The sequence below is a fragment of the Aphelocoma coerulescens genome, chromosome 1A (assembly GCF_041296385.1).
Source record: "Aphelocoma coerulescens isolate FSJ_1873_10779 chromosome 1A, UR_Acoe_1.0, whole genome shotgun sequence".
Taxonomy (NCBI): Eukaryota; Metazoa; Chordata; class Aves; order Passeriformes; family Corvidae; genus Aphelocoma; species Aphelocoma coerulescens.
Window position 1 is genome coordinate 24,442,373 of NC_091014.1, and position 20,276 is coordinate 24,462,648.

The 20,276-nt window shown below is 37.1% G+C and overlaps 1 protein-coding gene and 1 long non-coding RNA gene across 3 annotated transcripts in view; one reads left to right on the forward strand and one right to left on the reverse strand.

Moving 5' to 3' along the window:
* The window catches only part of KCND2 (potassium voltage-gated channel subfamily D member 2), a 262,667-nt gene that overhangs the window by 187,803 nt on the left and 54,588 nt on the right, over nt 1–20,276 (reverse strand). The gene's annotated exons all lie outside the window — the stretch shown is intronic.
* On the forward strand, nt 7,102–19,787 carry LOC138099490 (uncharacterized). Its single transcript, XR_011146726.1, has 3 exons — nt 7,102–7,259; nt 11,429–11,656; nt 14,650–19,787. It is a non-coding gene; the product is annotated as an uncharacterized lncRNA (long non-coding RNA).

The window sequence follows — 20,276 nt, forward strand, 5'->3', positions numbered from 1 at the left end:
ATAGCCAGAGCCTGGTGGGATGCCACATGCCTGCACACACCTGCTGGCTTCAGTGAGCAGTCTGAGGCAGTTTGAAGGTGAAGCAGGTGAAGCCCATGGCAGGTCTGAGGCTGGAAAGACAGTGACTCACCAGAGTGCTTAGCTCATGAGCTTTTTAGGCCAGCTAGACTCTGGGGCTGTCAAGGTAATATGTCTCCACAGGCCAACTACTCATCAAGTACTGATTGTTCAGTTTGAAGAAACATACCCAGTTCATGGCTAGTTAACCACATAGGTTTTCTGTAATTATATGTATAAAAATAGTTATAGAAATTGAAAACAGCAGCACTGCATGTATAATTTCACAATATTATTAACTTTGTAGTGTTGCTAATTCATTAAAGGAAAATGTATTTCTTCAAGATGTAACTTCAATCTGAGATTACAGATACATTGGTTTATATTCAAAAATTATTCCCACAGAAAGCTCTAATATGTTTTAAATGAGAGTGCAATTTTATATATCTTCTGCTATTTAGATCACTAGACTAAGTGTGCAGCATTATAGCTTAGTACTTTTACTAATAAGAAAGTTACAGGTTTTAAGGGTTTTTTGGTGGTACTAGTAAACGAAACATTTGTTAACTTCAGTCTATCATTTATTTGATTCACACCGTATTGTTAGATTCTAGGGTGTGGGGGAACATGTAAACATTCAGCAGATGGTTTTGTTCTACAGTCCAACTCTGTATTCCTTTCACATTATAAAACATAACTCTGCATGTGTCTCAGAACAAAATTCTGATCCAGAAATATCAACAGTTTTGCTACAGAGTCTGATAGGACCATATTTTCCAGGAAATACACATGATTAATGATTGTAGCAGTAAGATAGAACAGGGAATAAATTTCATGACCTGTGGGAGAGGAAAAAAAATAAAAAAGAACTAATAGCAGATTAGTAATGAACAATATACATGGCTACTCATTTCTAACAGAACTATTTAACACCTTTATTTGCCCACAGAGATGTATATTTATGAATACCTAGGACTGCTGCTGTTGTGTAGCTTTAACATCAGTGTTTTCAGAACAACACTTTAATTTAGAACCACAAGTGTCTATACTCTGGAGTTCAGACAGATTTCACTGCAAGTGATCTTCAGATCCATTTTGAGTCCATGTTTATATAATCAGAGGAATAGTTTTGCCTGTATTCTTCTGCTAAGGTTCTGCAAAACTCAGCATGACCTCAAGAAAAACTCTTTAACCAGAAATAATGAATGTTGGAAAATGCTCAAGTCTACATTTATATCATGCATCTCAGTCACTCCACCAATGATCCGGTCTACAATGAAACACAGTTGGCATGACTGTTTTAGCCCCTGGTAAAGCAGTTAACCTTATGGTGCTGAACCTTCTGAATATTATTGGAATTAAATATTTTCCATTTAGAAGAGTCTTTCTTACTTTCTGTAAGCGACAATAACAATTTACTAGCCATTTATTTCAGCTTTACTTTACTTTCAGCTACAAATGAGCTGTTCACCTAAACTGACATATATTTTCTGCACAGACTAAGTGGAAGACATGAACCATTTACTTCAGAGAAATGTAATATTACAACCAATATTATGTCACCCCGTCAGTCTCTAAAAAGCCTTTTAATGTGCCAAAATTATTAATTTTACATGTTTATCAAAATAACACTCAGCTAACACCAGTCTTTGAGAGGAGAAAATAGGCATTGTCCAGGAAGAAGTACACTTGGTTTGAATTTCACTGTACCTGACAACAGAAGATAAATGATAATGTCTCAAAAGATGGACATTCCTGTAATTCACTTTTTTTAGCTTTAGAAACACTCTATTCTGCTGTGCCAGGCTAGATATAAAGGATGAGAAAGTCCTCAAACCTGGGAGTCCAAGCCTTATTCCTTGGATGACCAAATTCAGAGCATTAGTCAAAAGCATACAGACTGTCTTCATTCTTTTTGTGCTCCAATGCTTTAAAAGGAAAGAGTGATTCAATTATCCATGCTCAAAATGGATCACAGACTTTTATACATCCATGTGATGGTTACCAGGATATGGATTTCAATCCCATGCAGATGCCTAGTTCAGGATGCAAGTTAACTTTTCTAGCATTTCTAAATGTACTTGCATACCTTAAAAAACACTGCCATTTAAGGTGTACTTGGATGAATGCTACACAAGAACCTAGTTGAACACAGCTTGGAACCATGATGGTAAGCAACCATGGTGTGTTTCTGCACCATGAAGGGGTATCTAGTTAGCTGGCCTTGAACTGCACATCAGATTAGTTATTTGCTTGTGTAGCACTGAAGTAGTTCTGCTGTTTTCAATCTAGAAATCTTCAGGCAACACTAACATATGGGTTCATGTGCTGTGTTTTACTGAGCATAAGAAATATGACTTATGAGCTAAACAAAATTTGTTCAAAGTCAGGAAATCAAACTCCTTCAAGTGTGAAGCTACAAAAAGGATTATGACAGAGATTGTTTTTCCATCCTTAGAAGAACTTTCACATTGCAATACAAAACAAAGATAGTCAATACCAGTAATAAGTCTGGATTTTTCAGGACTCAGAGAAAAATCTTAAAATGACCTGTACCATGCAAACCCTTCTTGATGGATTTAAACGATTTGAAATAGAAAGTCCTTCACTGAAATCTGTTTTCACATCAAACTTAAATGTAGCTGTTTCCATGTTAGAGTAAAATCATGATAGTATGTAGATTAAAAACCAAACGAACAAATAAAGAATTCCTGCCTCCACTGATCTCTGATTCCTGCATTCTCGATTTTTTTTTCAGAGCACTGAAAAAAAATTAAAACAGTCTAGATTTAAATTGACTGTCTGTCCATTTTGGTTTCTTCTACTGTCTTGACAGCTTTCATTACTTCATTGTATTTTCCTAAGTTCAACACTCAGTAATTCAAAAAGGCCAACTGGGTGGTAAATAGAAAGGGAGATGATGTGAGACAGCTCCTATTGTCCTTCTTGGAATTTAATACAATGTAAGCCTACTACTCCTTAATGCAAGAGGCTATCAGACCCTAAGGGCTGGATCCATTTCACAGCATTTTAATCATCCTAAAGTTAGTTACTTCATAAACTTCAGTTATCTTTCCTCCCCTTATAAACAAGAGAGAAAAAGAGATACTCCCAGAGGGTAATGAAAACAATATGCACCCCCATAAGATGCCTTTTCCCATCTTCAGTGATTGAAAACTTTCATGATTTACGTTAAATATCTACACCCTTATCTATAATCTTGAGATTAACCTCAAGCTAAAACCTGAAGCTAAATGCTTGAGTATGCCATGAAATTGTATATTACTAGGCTTATTTAAATTTCTTTTTATAGATTTCTGATGTATAGACTGAAAAGTCAAACTTCGAATGAGTTACCGGCATAAATCATGTACCAATTCATGTACTGTGAATCACGTGCCAGTTCTACTGACAAACCTGTGCCTGCTTGTATGGATGTGGCTTTGACACGAACTTCTATCACAGTTTCTTTTTTGAGACAAGTGAAGATTTCCTTCAAGATTGCTAGGAATATTAAAGTCTGAAACTTGATTTGATCTTGAGAATGACAGAGACACTGACTCATTAATCTGTTTAGGAGCCTCTTGTGTTCTTATTTTGTTATGAACAGGGAAGTTATGAAAAGAAAAAGAAATCTGATTTTAGAGCTGCTAAAGAGGTTAAAAGAATAACCAGTGGTTAGTTTAATTGGCTTTAAGTTATGGTCTTTCTATGACATTGACTTTGGATTTCTTTTGGCACTCTGTTTAGTTGCTAGGTCACTGGATTATTTCAGCACTGTTGTACTGACTTTTTAAAGAGTACCGTGAGTTCTAAATGTTATTTTTATGTTTTTACTGAAACAAATTCTATTTTCTGTGTAACATAAATACCAAATATCTGATTTTGAAATCAATGTAAAACTGCTATGCAAAATCATAGCCCCTGATACAAACTCAGAATTACCATAAGTAGTTAGGCAAGCTGGGCTCTTTGTGATAAAATGTTCAAGTTTATAGAGACAATTATTGTAAGTAGATCATGCAGATTTACAAGTTCAGTCGTTTTGTATGTTGGCCCTGGGATTCTGCATGTTTCAAAACTCAGCACTGAATATTAATAAGTACAGAATTAGGAGGGTTTTCTCATCATCTAACGGCTAAAATTAGTTTTAAAAAACAGCTATAGTTTTATAAAGGTAAAATTTATGGAAACATGACAAAAATGTTAGAGACATTCTTTCTGTAAGCAAGTCCAGTCCCATGCTAGCCAATTTCATAGTCTGTCTACTTTGCATTATCTAGACCTATGAAGACCTCACAGTAACTTGGAAAACATACTGTATCACAGTAGAAATAGTTACTAGGACATACAGATTTTATCTTTCTGTAGTTTCTTCTTTTATGTAAGCTTTCTTGTTTCATTTCAGCTGCTATGGTAGAACCTATACATTTCTTCAACTCTTTCCATTTCTGTGATCTCATATGCATCAAGATTTCAGACACAGAGTTAACTCTCACTTTTGTCAAGAGTAGCTGTGGGATTTCTTAGTGGACTTTAACCAGCCAGCTTATTACCTAAGACCTCAGTACCTCAGACTTACCCAGCCCTGGCCGGCCTAGCTAATATGAAAAATAGCCCAACCAATTCTGCCTCCATTTTTAATGTATCTCCCATTACAAAAAAGTTAACAATCCACAACATGTACAGTACAGTATGGTTCTAGCCTTACCTTAGGCATTTTTAAAACAAAAATCAATTGCAGTGGATATATCTATGCTATGTACATATAAACCATGGCATTACTCAACCATTTGTGGCTGTAGTAGATTGCTTTGTTTCACAGGCAAAATACATTTTTTAAAAAAGGTAAAGTAAGAAAAATTGTAGAAAAAGATAGAAGAAAAAGGGTAAAGTTTGCCTGCATGAAGGCAAATGTCTTAGAGCTAATCTGAAGATGTGGACTCACATGACGACCATGGTCAACCATACAGATCAACATCCCGTAAAAGGGCATGGAATAACAAAAAACAGTTGCCTCTTTTGACACAGGATTTGAAAATCAATGACCTACATTTCTGTTATAAATGGTAGATAACTCAGTTAAAGTACTCTTGGATTGCTTAAATACTGTACAATGTACATTGTGCAAAATAGAGAAAAAAATTCATAGGCCTTTCTCCATCTTATGGAGCAATGATAAATCTGTGAAGAATGTAACCACTGCCTGCAAATCTTTTTCAAAACCCAGTAGCACATAACTGAAACAAAAATATTTAATATGAAATATTATTATGAGAAACTGTTCCTCCCACAAGTATAGCATTACTTGCCTCAGACTTTTCATCTGAAGTGACCTCATCTCTAAGTGAATAACCACCTCTTTTTACATATTAATCTCTCAACATGATGCACTGACTCTAATACGGCAAAATATTTCTCTAATATATAGAAATAATTCCATTATGTGTACAGCACAAAAAAAAAAAGGTAATGATTTAATTAACTGTGAGCAATCTTCTGATGGGAAAAAACTTCTTAACTGTGTTTTCAAATGTTAGCCCACAGTTCATTAGGTTTAATTTAACTATCCATGTCATACACGGGGTAATCTTAGCCGACACAAAATATTGTTCTGCCATTTTTGGGTGGATAAAAATCCCACCTCCTTTCATCAATTCAGTTCCAATATTTTACAGAAAGTTTTATGGACATTGTGTTTTAGTAACCAACATTACCAACTGAAAGACATGTTTAATCATTCATTGATGCTTAAAGACTTAGAGTAGGTCATATAGTTAGGACAGCTAAATTTGATAATGGTGATTTCAAAGAAAAGACATGGGAACATAGAATTTAGGAAGTTTTAAGAAAACTTCAGAAACAGCCAACACTTTGATGATCTAGGTAAAATTTAAAGTGATAGAAAAAAAAAATCTATATTTTCTGTGAGAAATTTTAACAGCCTATGCTGTTCTAGTCTTAGAGTGTAAGAATCCAAAGCTTTAATAATTACTATAACTAAATGCAATTTACTTGTAATCACTGATTCTGGAAAAAAATTTATGATTTTTGTTTTGTTGCTCCTTCCTAAAAATAACATCTGAAAAGGGACTTTTTAAAATTAATAATCATTAAACACTGCTAAAAAAATAAAAGGAAACCAGCTTAACAAAGTTTTGACGAAGCCATCCTGGCTCTAGCTCGAATAGTAGCTAAAGCCTAAATTCTCTAAGAAAACCAGTTACCTTAAATTAAAGGACATCATGGGGAGCATCTTGTGCCTCTGTAGGTCAGTGTCATTAAAACCCAGTTAGTCCTGGTGTGTGTATTCCTGTTGCCCCCGATGCAGGCACTGGGTCTCCTCACTCACACAGCTGGGCAGCAGCATGTCCGAGGGCAGTGCAGGAGGGGCAGGTAGACAGGCTGCCTGCTCAGTGATGCCACTTGGCGTGGCTTCGACAGAGTCACCTTAAATCCCAGCAGAACTGCTTTGCTGCAGTCTTAAGCTCCAATTTCCTGCCTTTTTGTGGATGTTTTCTCCCCTCTGATTTTCTGTTCTTTGAGGAAGTGCTTAGATTTATCTTCCTGGAGCAGTTCTGTTTTGTCTAAGTAATTATCTAACAATTGACACAGAGGTTTGAACTTGGGCAGCCACTCCCCGGAGAAATTCTCTGCAGATGAGCCATAAGCCTGCCCTTCACTCTTTAATAAAAGAACAGTTCCACTAAGCAATAAACCACAGTTTGTTGAGTTTAAGGCACCTGCATCTGTCTTGGACTATCTTTGTTCAAGACCCTTTTTTAGGTCAGGTAATTGGGGAAGAGCTCATGTGTCCTACGTTCCTTTAGATATTCCTCCCACTGTAGCTTTTTAAATAGAGGAAGGGCACATTTCATCTAGGTGCTAGGATGATGATTGTGACAAACACAACTCATGGCTGAAGTTGCTGAGAGGCTGGAAGCATTACTGAGCTGACTTGGCTACACATATTTCCTCTCCACCATTATCATTTGCATTTAATTACAGCCAGCTGAAGCTGTTTGGCATGCTATGGATATTCGACAGGCCTAGGTCCTTGACTCTCAACTTGTGATATTTGCTGGGCTCAGAGCAGTAAAGCCACATGGTCTTGAGTAGAGCACACCAAATAGGATCCTGAAGGAACATGCTGATGTGAAAAGATTACTAGAAAGGGGCTTGTGCAGTGGATGAAGCAACAGGTAAGCTATCAGCCATGGACAAAAATTTACAGAGAGCCTAATTTCATGATCCTGGTGATTTACATAGCACAGAATATAAGTTTTCTACTATGGGAGGGAAGGCTGCCTCCAACCCTCCCAACTTTTCTCACCTTTATTCCCAGCTAATTATAAAACAAACAATCCCCATGGATTCAACAAGGACTCCCAAAACAGTGAAGATTTCCTGTCTGCAATTCCTGCATAGTTTATCCCCAACCCCTAATTTACATAGACTCAGTTTATCTTTAACAACAAGTTGATATAAACTTTGTATTGTAACCTGGTTCTGAGAATTAGCCTTCTGTGATCGAATATGAGACAGCTTGTTGAAAAAAAACCTGTGAAAATCCAAACAGGCCCATAAAACAGAACTGTACTCCTGAGTGCAAATTCAGTTTTTGAATTGAAGAGCAGTGTTAGTTTAAAGTACACTGTTCTTGTTTGTTCTACCTCTAATGGACATTTTGTTTTTCCATCTGGCCTCTTTCCAACATTTTTGTTCTGATCATTTATATAGCAGTCTAAGGAGTCACGGAAAGAACACTTTTATAAAAAAAAGATGTGGTTGTATAACTATTAGGTAGAGAAAATAACTATTTCTGGGTTTAGTTTATTCCTTTTTGAATGCACATGTAAGGCCTACATTTTTCCTTTCCACTTTTGGCCAATGGCCAAAGCCCACTTTAGATTCTTGATATATGAGCATTATTTCAAAATATTACATGGTGTGACAGTACTCACAGAAATGGTGTTACCGCTCTATGTTTCTCTTTAGGTGGCCAGCTGGAAAGCCTGGACTCTGTGGCATTCTGTAAATTGCTTGGTAAACTGAAAAAATTTTAAAAATTGAAGGGTTGGATGTCTTAGCTATAAAAATAAAGCCTTAAGGCATTGGGTAAAACTGATTTACTCACTTTAGGGTTAGGGTTTAAACAGCCTCTTTTCTTATTTCTCTCATAAAATTCAGCTGCAGATGAAAGACTGAATAAGGATGATGGGACTTCTAGGCCTAGCTTTAAAGCAAAAATAAAAGAATGAACTTTGAATACATTTTATGAACGATTTAACTTTTTTTTTCTTTTATTGATATTGAAATAATTTTCTTAAGTATTTTTCTTTAGTAAAAGCAAGTAACATGTGGTGATACTCTTCACCTGTATCTTAATGAAGAAATACTACAAGACCTACACATCACAGGAAGAGCACAGCCAGGTTCAATGCTTATCTACATTTGATCTTTAGTAAAATATTCATGCTTTTTCTTTCCTGTGAAAATACATGCTTCAACTAGACATTCAAAACTGAGGTGCTGTGGAAGGGAACGAGTTGTGAATACTAAGTAACACAGTCTTCACTACTAAAAAATTAGCAAGATATTACCGCAGAAGAATGTGTTTCAAATTGACAAATTAAGACTTTTATGGATTTATGCAGTTTTCTCACACTTGAAAATTTCTTCTAATGTGTAATATACTTGCTCCTCGTATTTCCAGCTGGCATCTGCTCACTGCTTTTACAGTAAGAACAGCTATAGTTTGATGGCTTAAGCATCACCTTTTGACTCCTGTATCTCTCATCTTACTCCCTCCTCTTGATACTGTCCCCCTTCATAGAAAAGACTCAGCTATCACCCTGGACAATAACAAGTTCAAGCTAATTTCTGAAGCTTAAGATAGTTGCAAGGAAAGAGGGGAAAAGGGAGCAAAGGGAATGGAACAAAGTGTACCAGAAAGGTTGGGAAAAGGTACAAGAAACTGGATTGGGATTTTGCTTTAAGGGAGTTGAAGTATGCAGGAGGATAGAAGGGATACTGAGGCACAAGAATGGGTTCCTACTTTGGGAAGGTGGGGAATTCAGAAGGTAATTTTTTTGCTTTTACAGTGAAGTCTGGGCCCAGCTCTAAATCTTTACACTGACATAGAGGAGGCACTGAAGCAGTTAGTGAAAAGGGAAAGGAAAGGACTTGAAGTTACTGCAACAGGGGAGTAAAAAGATGAAAAATGAGTACAAAAAAGGACCTTCAGGTACCATGGGCTTTCTTCTAGAGTCTTGCTTTCCAACCTATATCTAAATTAGAGGATCCGCCTTTAATCCACTTGTTGGATATCGAAGGTATGTGATTGGACATTTATTTTCAGAATTAGGTAAGAAACAGGATACTCTGTGAGAGGCCAAAAGCCTACTTGATGTTACACTTGATTAATTGGTAGGCTGGGAGGAATTCATTTTAAGATTAACTTTGTTTTATTTGCTTCCTGTGGCATTATGTCAAGGTGAAAATGTATCGACTTATATTAATTTATTTGGTCCTGGCATGCTCTGTGTATTCAAGTTAATTTATAAATGGGTTGTTATAGTGTGGTTTGGCACATCACCTTGATAGTGACTTTTGAAAGGTACTGGTTAGTTCAAATGCCATTGAAACTCTTCATGCAGCTGATATTTCTTTTTTTTTTTTTTTAAATAGTGAAATCTGATGTAGAAATTCATTATTATGCTGCCACCCAGTCAGAAGGACGACCCTTACTTTAGCATAGCTTTGACTAAGGAGGATTTATAATGATTTACACCAGCTCACAAGCCAGTCCTAACTTCTTAGCCTTGTACCTGCAAGCTCAGGAAATTCTAGGAAAGATGACATAATTGTTTCTATTCTACCATCCATTTCCTAAAAACCTTCTGAACAGTCTGTCATCTTCTGAGAACAAATAATCTGGACACAGAGCTTCATCTTTCATTTCTTGCTTTTTGTACAGAAAATAACTTCTGTGCAAAATGAATTTCCAACTGTGTATAATACAAAACACTAACAATAACGTAGTTGCATGAGGCACAACAAGGAGTATAGGAAGGCAGGGGAGAAAATAATATCCTATTTCATTACACTTTAGCACTATGCGACTCAAATATTTCAGTAGTTTAGTGAACTACAGAGAAAAGTTTTCCCCATTAACAGAAAAAAAAAGAAGAAAAAAAAGTGGTGTGCTTGTGTCACAAACAACTTCATCACTGAAAGGCCTGAAAAGACAGAACTCCCGCATTTGCCAGTGAAACTACTCTCAATCAGGACAAATTTCCAGCTGAAATTGCATTTGAATTTACACCACTACACTACACTGAAGAATTCTCTCTACATAAGCAGAGCAAACTCTAGGAAATTATAACATAAAAGTGCCCTCCAACAGCCTTCTTCCCTTGATTTCAATGGAAGTATAACAAAGTAAAATATCACTGGATCTTCTGGAAATTAGACTGCTGATGACTGTGCACATAGAACATTGGGTAATAAAGCTGCTTTAACTTTACGGAAATGGAAACATTTCTGTTGAAATCCTATGTTGTTCGTGTCTCTGGCTACTTTTCTATGGGGAAAGAAAGAATTTCCATTCGAGTTGAGCCGTTATCTCTGAAAATGAAAGGTTAACACAGAAAAAGAAAAGGAAAAAGGTGGAGATGGAAAAAAAAGAGAGAAAGACCATACTCTCTCTCTTATAGGAAATATGGGTAAAAGATGGGAATGGATAAATGGTGTACAGAGTGTTTGGGATGTGAAAAGTAGATTTGTGGGGCTGGAACAGGGTACTGACTGTGAAAGCTGTATCTGAGATAAAATTCATAATGTTTCTAACAAGAACCTTACAGTTCTGAGTGGAGATACCAAAATGTGTGATTTGCTTGCTTAAATCATATCATCCAAGCAGACAACATGTTATGCTAGAGTCAGAAAAGCTCTTATTCTGTTTTAAGAAGCTATGTGAGACTCTGTGTCTGGGATCCTGGATGCTAGTAAGACAAATTATGTGCCTACAGTACAACAATACAATGCTTTTATTCACACTAATATAAAAAAGAATTGGGTTGCGTAGTATAGCAACTTAAAAATAATTTCAGGAATTCCAGAATTCTCTCTACATATATGTGAAGTCTTTGCATGCAGTGCTAAATTATAGCACGGCAAAGAACTACATTTTAACAAGTATTGGGGATTACCCACAGTAAAGCCAGTGCAGTAATATTATATCATGCGTAAAAGAGCTAATACAAGGTTCACTACAGAATTTTGTATTTTATTTAATACATACCACTTATTTTTTCTTTTTTTCCCCCTTCTTTTTCCCCTTTCTTTTTTTTCTCTTTCCTGTTTTCAGATTTTTGGTAAAGAAAGACAGAAATGTTAAAGTGAAAATTAAGTAAGCCTCATGTGGCATCTACAAGTGCACTAAAAGCAAAAAGAAAGACTAGAGAAAACAAAGAGGCTGCTGGATGGTTCCAACAGATAAAAGGCATGGAAAAGTCCAACAACTCAAGGCCTTTCCTGCAGTGCCTACTGAAGCAACGGTGAGACTTCAGGAATTCCAAGTCCCTAAGAAGAGAGGGTAAGTCTGCAGCAAAGACTCACCCTCAGAGGAGGAGAATCTGCTCAGGAAATACTTAAAATCCACAGAAGCTGATGGAATGCACCCAGGAAGGGTGAGAGGGATACTTGGTGTCATTGCAGGATCACTTGTAATAATTTTTGACAGGTATTGGCAAATGTTGGAGACTTCTGAGGACTGGGAGACAGGAAATGTCACTCCTGTCTTTAGGAAGAACAGAAATGCAATTGGCAGAACTACAGGTCAGTTAGCCTCACCTTGATCCCTGCAAAAGTGATGGAGTAAATAATCTAGGAAACCATCTATAGGAAGGACAAGAGGGCGAGTAGGAATTGCCAGTATGGAAATTGGGGAGTATTCTTGGTTGACCAAAAATCTGCAATGAGATGACTGGTTTGGTGCACACAAGTAGAGGGGTTTGATTTGACCTCAGTAGGGCTTACAGCGGTGTATCCCATAAAATCCTCCTATACAAACTCGTGAAATATAGGCTAGATAAATGAATGGTGAGGTGTTTTGAAAACTGGATAAACTGTTGGGCTCAAAGAGTTGTGATCAGGAGCACGAAGTCCAGACAAAGCCCAGGCATAAATGGTGTACTTCAGTGGTTGATACTGGGGCCAACACAATTCATTATCTTCCTGCATGACCTGGACCACAGGACAGAGTGCACCTTCAGCAAGTTTGTAGATGATACAAAACTGAGGGGGAATTGTTGATGAACCACATGCTTATGCTGATGTTCAGAGGGATGGCAGTAACCTGAAGAAACAGGGAAGAAATACTCCTACAGGCAGTACACCTGCACAACTGCTGACTGGTTGGGAAGCAGCTTCGCAGAGAAGGCTCTGGTGGTCTGAATGGACAATTAGCCCGCAACATGCCCTTGTGCAAGGAGGGCAAACAGCCTGTCCAGGGCTGCATCAGGAACAGCATCACATTGCCTGCAGGTTTGCCTGTCCTCAGCACTAGACAGGTCACACAGGGAATGCTGAGTGCAGTCCTGAGCTTCCTGGTATAAGCAGAACTTGGACATGGTGGAACAAATCCAGCAAAGAGCCACAAAGATGATTAAGGTATTGGAACACGGGAGCTATGTAGAGAGGCCGAGAGAGATGGTATTGTTCAACCTGGAGACATAATAGATCACAGGCATCTTATGCATGTGTATAAATACCTGGTGGTGTAGGTTAAGAACATGGGCACAGACTCTTCTGAATGGTGTCCAATGACAGGGCAAGAAGCAACACGCAGAAATTGGAACAGTGAGGGCATTCACCTATAATGAAGAAGAGCTCTAACATGGAATAGTAAATCTTCCCTGTACATAAATACTAAAACGATGAATGCAAGTAATGATTAAACATCGATTAGAAAGCATTATCCAGCATCCTTCACACTTCAGCTATACATTTCTGTTAATTTTGACAGGACTACAGACACCATTTAAGCCTCCCTTTAAACGTGCGCTTCTCTGCTAGTAAGCTTTAGTTTGAATTGGATATTTGAAAGGCTGAAAAGTCTTCCATTTGTTGAGGAGAAATTGTGCTTTGTCAGTTGACTTCAGCTAGATTCAGACTGAATGATCATAAAAAAATTCTAGCACTATGGAGAAATTAAAAGAAGTGTGGCATTGCTAAATGCCCTTGAAACCAATCCAGAAGGTGATGTCATTTGTGTTAAAATTCTTCTATATATATGCAGACAATAATGTTGGGTCTTTACAAAACAGGTCAGTTTTAAAATGCAGAATTCCTGTTTATTCCTTTTTTGACAGCTTCTTTTTTCCTTACTTCTCATTTTTAGTAATAAGCTGAGACAAGAATGTACTTCTTCCCCCCAACCCTGCTGCTTTCAGCACAGCTGTTGCTTTCTTCATGATCATTTCATGAATCAGGGAAATAAGGACAAATGAGAAAATGGATAACAACATGGAAAAAATAAGAAATCTTTATACAGATAAATAAACTTTTATCTGTGAGGAAAATAATTGATGAAGCAGGAATAGCTGTGAGCATTCCTGTAAATCCCTCAAGGAATACTGGAAAACGACACTGCAATTCCTAGGGGACCTTCCTGTGTATCATTAAAAGATAACATATGCAATCCAAATCTAGAAAAGTCAAGGGATTTTTTGAAAGATTAAAAGTGTTTTTTTTTTCAAGATTGAAAATAAACATTTTATCCTGAAAGGAAACTTCATAATGAAAGATTTAATGCCCACTAGACTAATCAACTTAAAAAAGCAAACAGAAAAAAAAAAACTTTTTTCCCCTTGAATCTTTTTATGCTGTTAAGCAGAGTTAGTTAGGAGATCCTTAACAGCAGTTCCAGGTCCAGACTACAACACATAGCTCTGATCTTTTACTGTCTGACAGTGCTAAGTTTAGCACTTACATTGTTTGAGATTTTTTTTTGGTCTATTTTCTAGAACATAGAGGAAAAAAAAATAGGAGGCCTGTCAAAGGATTAGGAAACAAACTTTCTGGTGCAGTGCTTTCTCTGTTTCTCTGCCAACCTACTCTGCATTATTAAGATGCAAGGAAGAGGGTCTTCTTGAGTGAAACCCAACAAAAATTTTTTAATCTTTTAAAGGTTATGCATTATGTGTCCACTTTCACATCTCAGAATGAATAAAGTTTAGGATGGATTTTCAGTGAAGCATGTTTTTAAATGCCGTGATACTTTTATAGGTAAATAATTAAAAGAGAAATTAAACATTTAAAGAGTAGGTTGCGAGCCCTGCAGTGTGCCTGGGTAGCACTTGCAGCGGGTGGAACACACCCTGCCTGAGTCCATGGGGCAGGGGCAGGTAGAAACCTGCTCTTTCTATCACCACTGCTGATGTTTTCCTGAGTAGAAAGGGGCAAAGAGTCAACAGAGACCATTTCTAACCTCTAGTAAAAATCTCAAATTCAGCAGTTCAAAAAGTTGTGGCCAGGAAATGCTTGCTTGATTGACTTATTTTTTTTCTTCCTTTTCTTTCTATTAAGTTTACATTTTAGGAGCAACTCAAGCCAATTGAAACATCTCCCCAGTGCCTGGATCAGAGAGGATCACGTGGGATAGATATCAGCCACATCAGGTACTGTTGCAAGATCTCTAGATTTGAGGTGGATGAGCACTGGGCAACCTTATATGGAGCAGAAATGGAGCCAGCAACTCCAGCAAAAGGAGCAGTGCCAACTGCTTCCCGGATTGAGGAAGAAACACAGATCAGACTCGAGCTTCGCCCGGCTCTTTTTAAAAGGCAGTAAACCTAAGCCCTTGTAAAAATCCTCTATTTTCTTGGTGAAGATTTTACTGCTTTGTCAACTTTCCTCATGGCAGAATTTAGCCCTCATTAGCTCTGTGTTAATGAGACGTTGCTAAAGATAGATGAGAATTACTGTTCTCATTGAATAGCAATTTCAGCAGGCTGCATTGATATCTTTATGTAGGGGTCATGGAAATAATATTAAAAAGACAGCCACATAAAACACTTAAATACTGAAATTACTTACTGGTGTGATCCTGACTATGCAATGTAGAAGACTTTAAATAAATCTGCTCTAATTTCTTTTTGTGAGAAGGATCATCTCCCAAGTCCTGCAGTTTTATCTGCCTGATCATGTTCGTGGGCAAGTAGCTTTGACTCAAGGAAATGGAACACTGACTTACTACTTCAGACCAGGATTTGGGTGGGCTTTTCATTTGTCTTTCTTTACCCACTTTAAATCTGGTGAAAGAAATGCATTACTTTTGTTTTGGCTAATGGGCTTTAATGAAAGCAGGATTGTGACTTGGCAAAGAAGTGCAAGCTGGAATGTACAGGCATGGGAAAAAGCCTAGAGAGAGTGATCGAGGACAAATGAACACAGGTGTTGGTGGCATAAAGAAGAGGAATGCAACAGGGAATAAGGTTAGAGAGATAGCTTGGGGCAAAACTTTGAGGGTCTTTCAAGGCAAGGACACAGAGTCTAAACTCAAGGTGAGGTATGTGAGTAAAATTAAATAGGATTAACTTCCTCCATGAGCTCTGCAAATACACATTAACAAATTCTGCACTTCTGTTTTTCAGAAGTGAAATTTAAATAGACAGAAGATCAGTATTTTAGTCAGATTCTGATCTGCTCTCTGAGAACAATTAATATATCTTGAGTGTCTTAACATAAAAAAAGTAGAAAAAAATAAACAGATGCCCTCCAGAAGCTAAAACAGGACTTGTCAGACCACACCTTGAATACTGTGTTTAGTTTTGGTCCCCACTATAAAGAAAAAAAGAAAAGAAGTGGATAGGCTGGAGAGGGTCCAGAGAAGGGCCACAAAGGAGAATAAAGGACCAGGAAGCCTGCCAGAACAAGAAATGGTGAGAAAGCTGTGTTTGTTCAGCCTTGAAAGAAGACTTCAGAGTGGCCTTAGCACCATGTTTCTGTATTTAAGGGGTACCTACAAAGAAGATGGAGATTCCCTTTTCATAAGGAGTCACATAGAAAAGATGAGTGGCAACAGGTATAAGTTACTCCTGAAGAGATTCTTAATGGACATAGGATGAAAATTTTTCACAGTAAAAACAATCAGCCATTGGAATAATCTCCCCACAGAAGTGGTGGATTCTCCAACGTTGGACATTTTAAGATTCAGCTAGTCAGGGTGCTTGGCCATCTTTTCTAGACTGTGCTTTTGCCAATATAGGTTCTATGATTCTCTGGTTCTATGATTTTTCTACGGAGGCTATCCACATTTAACATTCAAGAATGTTAAAATGGTTGTATATATTCACCATTATTCCTCAGCAGAATATCATCTCATATGTACATGTCTGTTGTCAAAACTGGAATTTTCTGCATACATCTACCGGATTTGATTTCGGTTTTATTGGACTGGCTCCTTGTATCTAGACCTGAGTAAGTACCAGAGAGCAGAAATAAGTCCAGAACAGACAATTGTGCCAGTCATCAGTGCAGCCACCTTACATACAGAAAAATGGATTTTCAAGTCATTGTCTTAAAGGAGGTCATTTGTTGGAACTTTTCTACATCAATAGACTACATCAGAGAAGGAGATTCCACAGACCTACAACCCAATTTTTGATGTCACAGATACATGTTGAAGCTCCTGCTCTCTCTGCAGAAGAGGTCACTGACTTAAAGTTAGGACAAAAATGTCCCATGTTTCCATTGAGGACTTCTGCTGTTAGGCTGTTGTATGGAAGGAGATGTGGCAGCAGATGATGTAAATAATTGTGATCAGTCCTTTCAGATGCCAGCTTCTGTACTGTATAACTAATTACAAAAGAATCTGTTTTCACTAAGATGGCTGAGACCTAGATAGCAAAAATGTGTTTGAAATAACAGCTCTGATCTGAAGAAACACAGATCCTGAATTGGTTTAGTTCCTACCTCTCTCCCTTCCTGTGGCTACCTTTCAAAGCACTGTAGCAAGGGGTTTTTGCTGGTAGAAAGATGCCTTTCATATTTTTAATTTGGCCTGGAATACACTTGAGATTTCTGTGTAGAAAATCCACACCAATATTTAGAATGAAGCCTTTAAATTGACAAAAAAATTGTATATGGACGAATATTAGACATTTTTGTAATTTTCTTGCAAGCTAGGATAGAAGGATTTTTTTCACATAAGGTATTTGTTTGCCATTGTATAAGATAAGGATAACTGACTTGTCTAAATTTATCTGTCTTGTGAAAGAGTAATAATTCAACCTGTAAGCTCTGATCACACAGAACATGATCTTTCCCACCAGAGCAGTCTTTCTTTCCTAATCACACTTTTCAAAGTCTGTTTTTCAGCAACACATCTTCCACTGTGAAATGCTGCCAGGGATAGACAACAATGCAAATTCAAGCTAGCATATTTTGATAGGAACAGAGCAGCTCTCTTTCTCAGACTACTTGGACAAAGATAAACACATACATGTGTACTTGGAGAGCAATAGATATGTATATGTGTTTATGTGCACAGGTTTATGTACCCAGATTTATACCTACACACATACAAAACCACTACATTTAAGGTAAATATAATGGATGCTACTGCTTTAGATCCTACCAATTGCACTGGTCCTGTCTCCTTTCAACAGTAAATGCTTTTCATATCTGCTGTTTCTGATCAGCAAACCAGAAGTATCTTTTCTGGTTTAGATGTTATCAGCATGATACTTTGAGAAGGCATCTGCAATTGGGTATTGCTTCAGAAAAGCCATAATCTGTAATTAGTGACGTCAGTCAGCTTATTAAAATGTAATTACAGAAAGCACTTTAATAATAAAACACTAGAATGAATATTACAGGTCTTTTACAGTACCATAAGCACAGTGAAAAAACCCTGTTACCATCTTTCTTTTTTGGTTTTGTGCCTGATTGATACAGTTTGAGGATTTCATTCATTTACCTATGAAAATCATCTTAACCATAGCTTACAGTTTTATTTCTCAATAAATTCAACTGGCTTAGAAGGCAGTAAAGCCATTACAAAAAAAAAAAAAAAAAAAAGACTTTATCATATTATTTGGTGTCATATCAGAGGAAATCATCCTGAAAGCTGTGTGCTTACTAAAAATGTAGAAAGCTAAGGACTCAATCTGAAGCACTCCCACAGAGACCTTCATGGCAACTGAGGATGGACACAGAAATAAATAAATAAATGCAAGGAGATAAAATACTGAGACAGGATGAGTCATTTTGCATCAGTCAGTGCCAGCTCTACATTTGCATTGTGGAAGGTCAATTATCTCACACTGAAATATAGCTGAAACTATGAACTCAGTAGCTCTGAGCACTTAACACTGTTTAGATCTGTACTTTAACACTTAATTTAATATTTTTCCTGAAGGAAAATTATTAATAATTGCATTCAGTGAAGCACACACTTTAAAAGATTGACCCTTACAAGCTGTTGTTTTTTTAGTATTAGAAAAAAGTAGCTGTTTCCCCAGACAGTATCCACTTATTTTGCATTTTTTACACTTCACAAAGCTGCCGAATGTAACATGCTAAAGGCAAAATTTTAAAGATAACTAATTAGAAGAGCACTTTGCAATTATGTTTTAGACCATTCAGCAACAAATAAGATGTTATTTGATGTTGAATCTGATACTGATAAAAGTTCAGACTTTCCTCCTATTGAATTCACTGCCATGTGCCCTCTACAGCATAACTGGAGCGAAGAGCAGGCAGGAAATTTTATCTGTTTATTCTTCAGTTTGCATACAGAGACATACACTCTGGATCCTTTCAAGATCCTTGAAATCTTTTTTGAAAGAGTTCACTCCTACATAGGAAAAGATTCTGGCTTCAGCAATATTTTGCCAGACCTGAGATGTATCCCAAGTGTATTTTGAGAAACAAGAAAATTTAAGCAATAAGAAATCCTTATTTGGGTCTTCAACCCAGCTTTCATAGTTAATGAGCTTGCCTAGAGATAATGCTGACTGGACAGAGAATGGTGCACAAAATGGACAGATATATTGGTTAGAAACTGTCTGAGAATCTAGCTGCTTCTGCACAGAACAGCACAAGAGTTTCTCTGTCATCGTGATGTTCAAGAAAAATGTTGTCATGTTTTCATCATATCTCAAGTGTGCATCTCATGTGCTGCCAAGAGTGCTCACAGTCATGTTTGCTGTGTTTGTATATTCATATATGGATACAATGCATGACAATGCACACTGAAAGCTCAGCCACCAGCCTCAAAGATTTCCAAAGAGCCATTTCTGGACAGTAACTGTTAGTCCACATCTGCAATAGCTAATCTTGACACTGTGTTAAGTGCAGGAGGCTCTCTGCCCCATGCCAGTGCTTTCAGAATACAATGGAAAGAATAGGCTGTTCAATCTACTATAAAAGCAAATATTGTTAAGCTAATGACCTTTACTCTCTGGAAAAAAATTCCTGGTCACAAATGTATAGAGAGGAATATAATGCAATTATTAATATGTGATCTACTCTGTAATCTGAGTATGTGGCTTGAATATTATTTTTCAGTATAACTGAACATAATTTCCATCAGCACAGTGGTAAACTAAAAACTGAAACTTGCAGCTGGGCAATGCATAATGCCATGCTTTTCACTAGAATGGGAAGGTTATGGTCAGCCAATATAATTTAAAAACCACTATTTATTTTACTGCTAGTGAATGAAATGTGATGTGTGCAGACAGATGTTGCACAGCATATTGCATGTCATTTCACACATTCTCTGCAGTAAATGAGGCTTCATTGTTTGAAGCATTTACAATGGAAATGAAATAATAAAAAAAAAGCTTGAGAAACACAATTTACATTTCAAGTCCATAATTATCACCAGATTTAATGACACAGTCCTTTCACACAGTATTCCTTCAGTTCCTTAAAATAAAGCTCAATTCTCTGATGCTTTGCACATGTTTGAAATGAGAACAACGTTTTACAGTTTTGCAGTTAGGGGTCTGGCTTCTCATCTTCTTCTCTCTGTCTGAACCTACCAGGTGGCATAGAGGAGTGAAAAATGTGTCACCAGCAGGTGATACTCATAGTGTCATAGATTCCCTGGATTGCAGGTAAAACTATTTCCCATCCCTTCTCCTATATATTCCTACTTTCTATAGGGTTAAGAGGAAAACAGATGAGCCAGAAGAACAAGCACA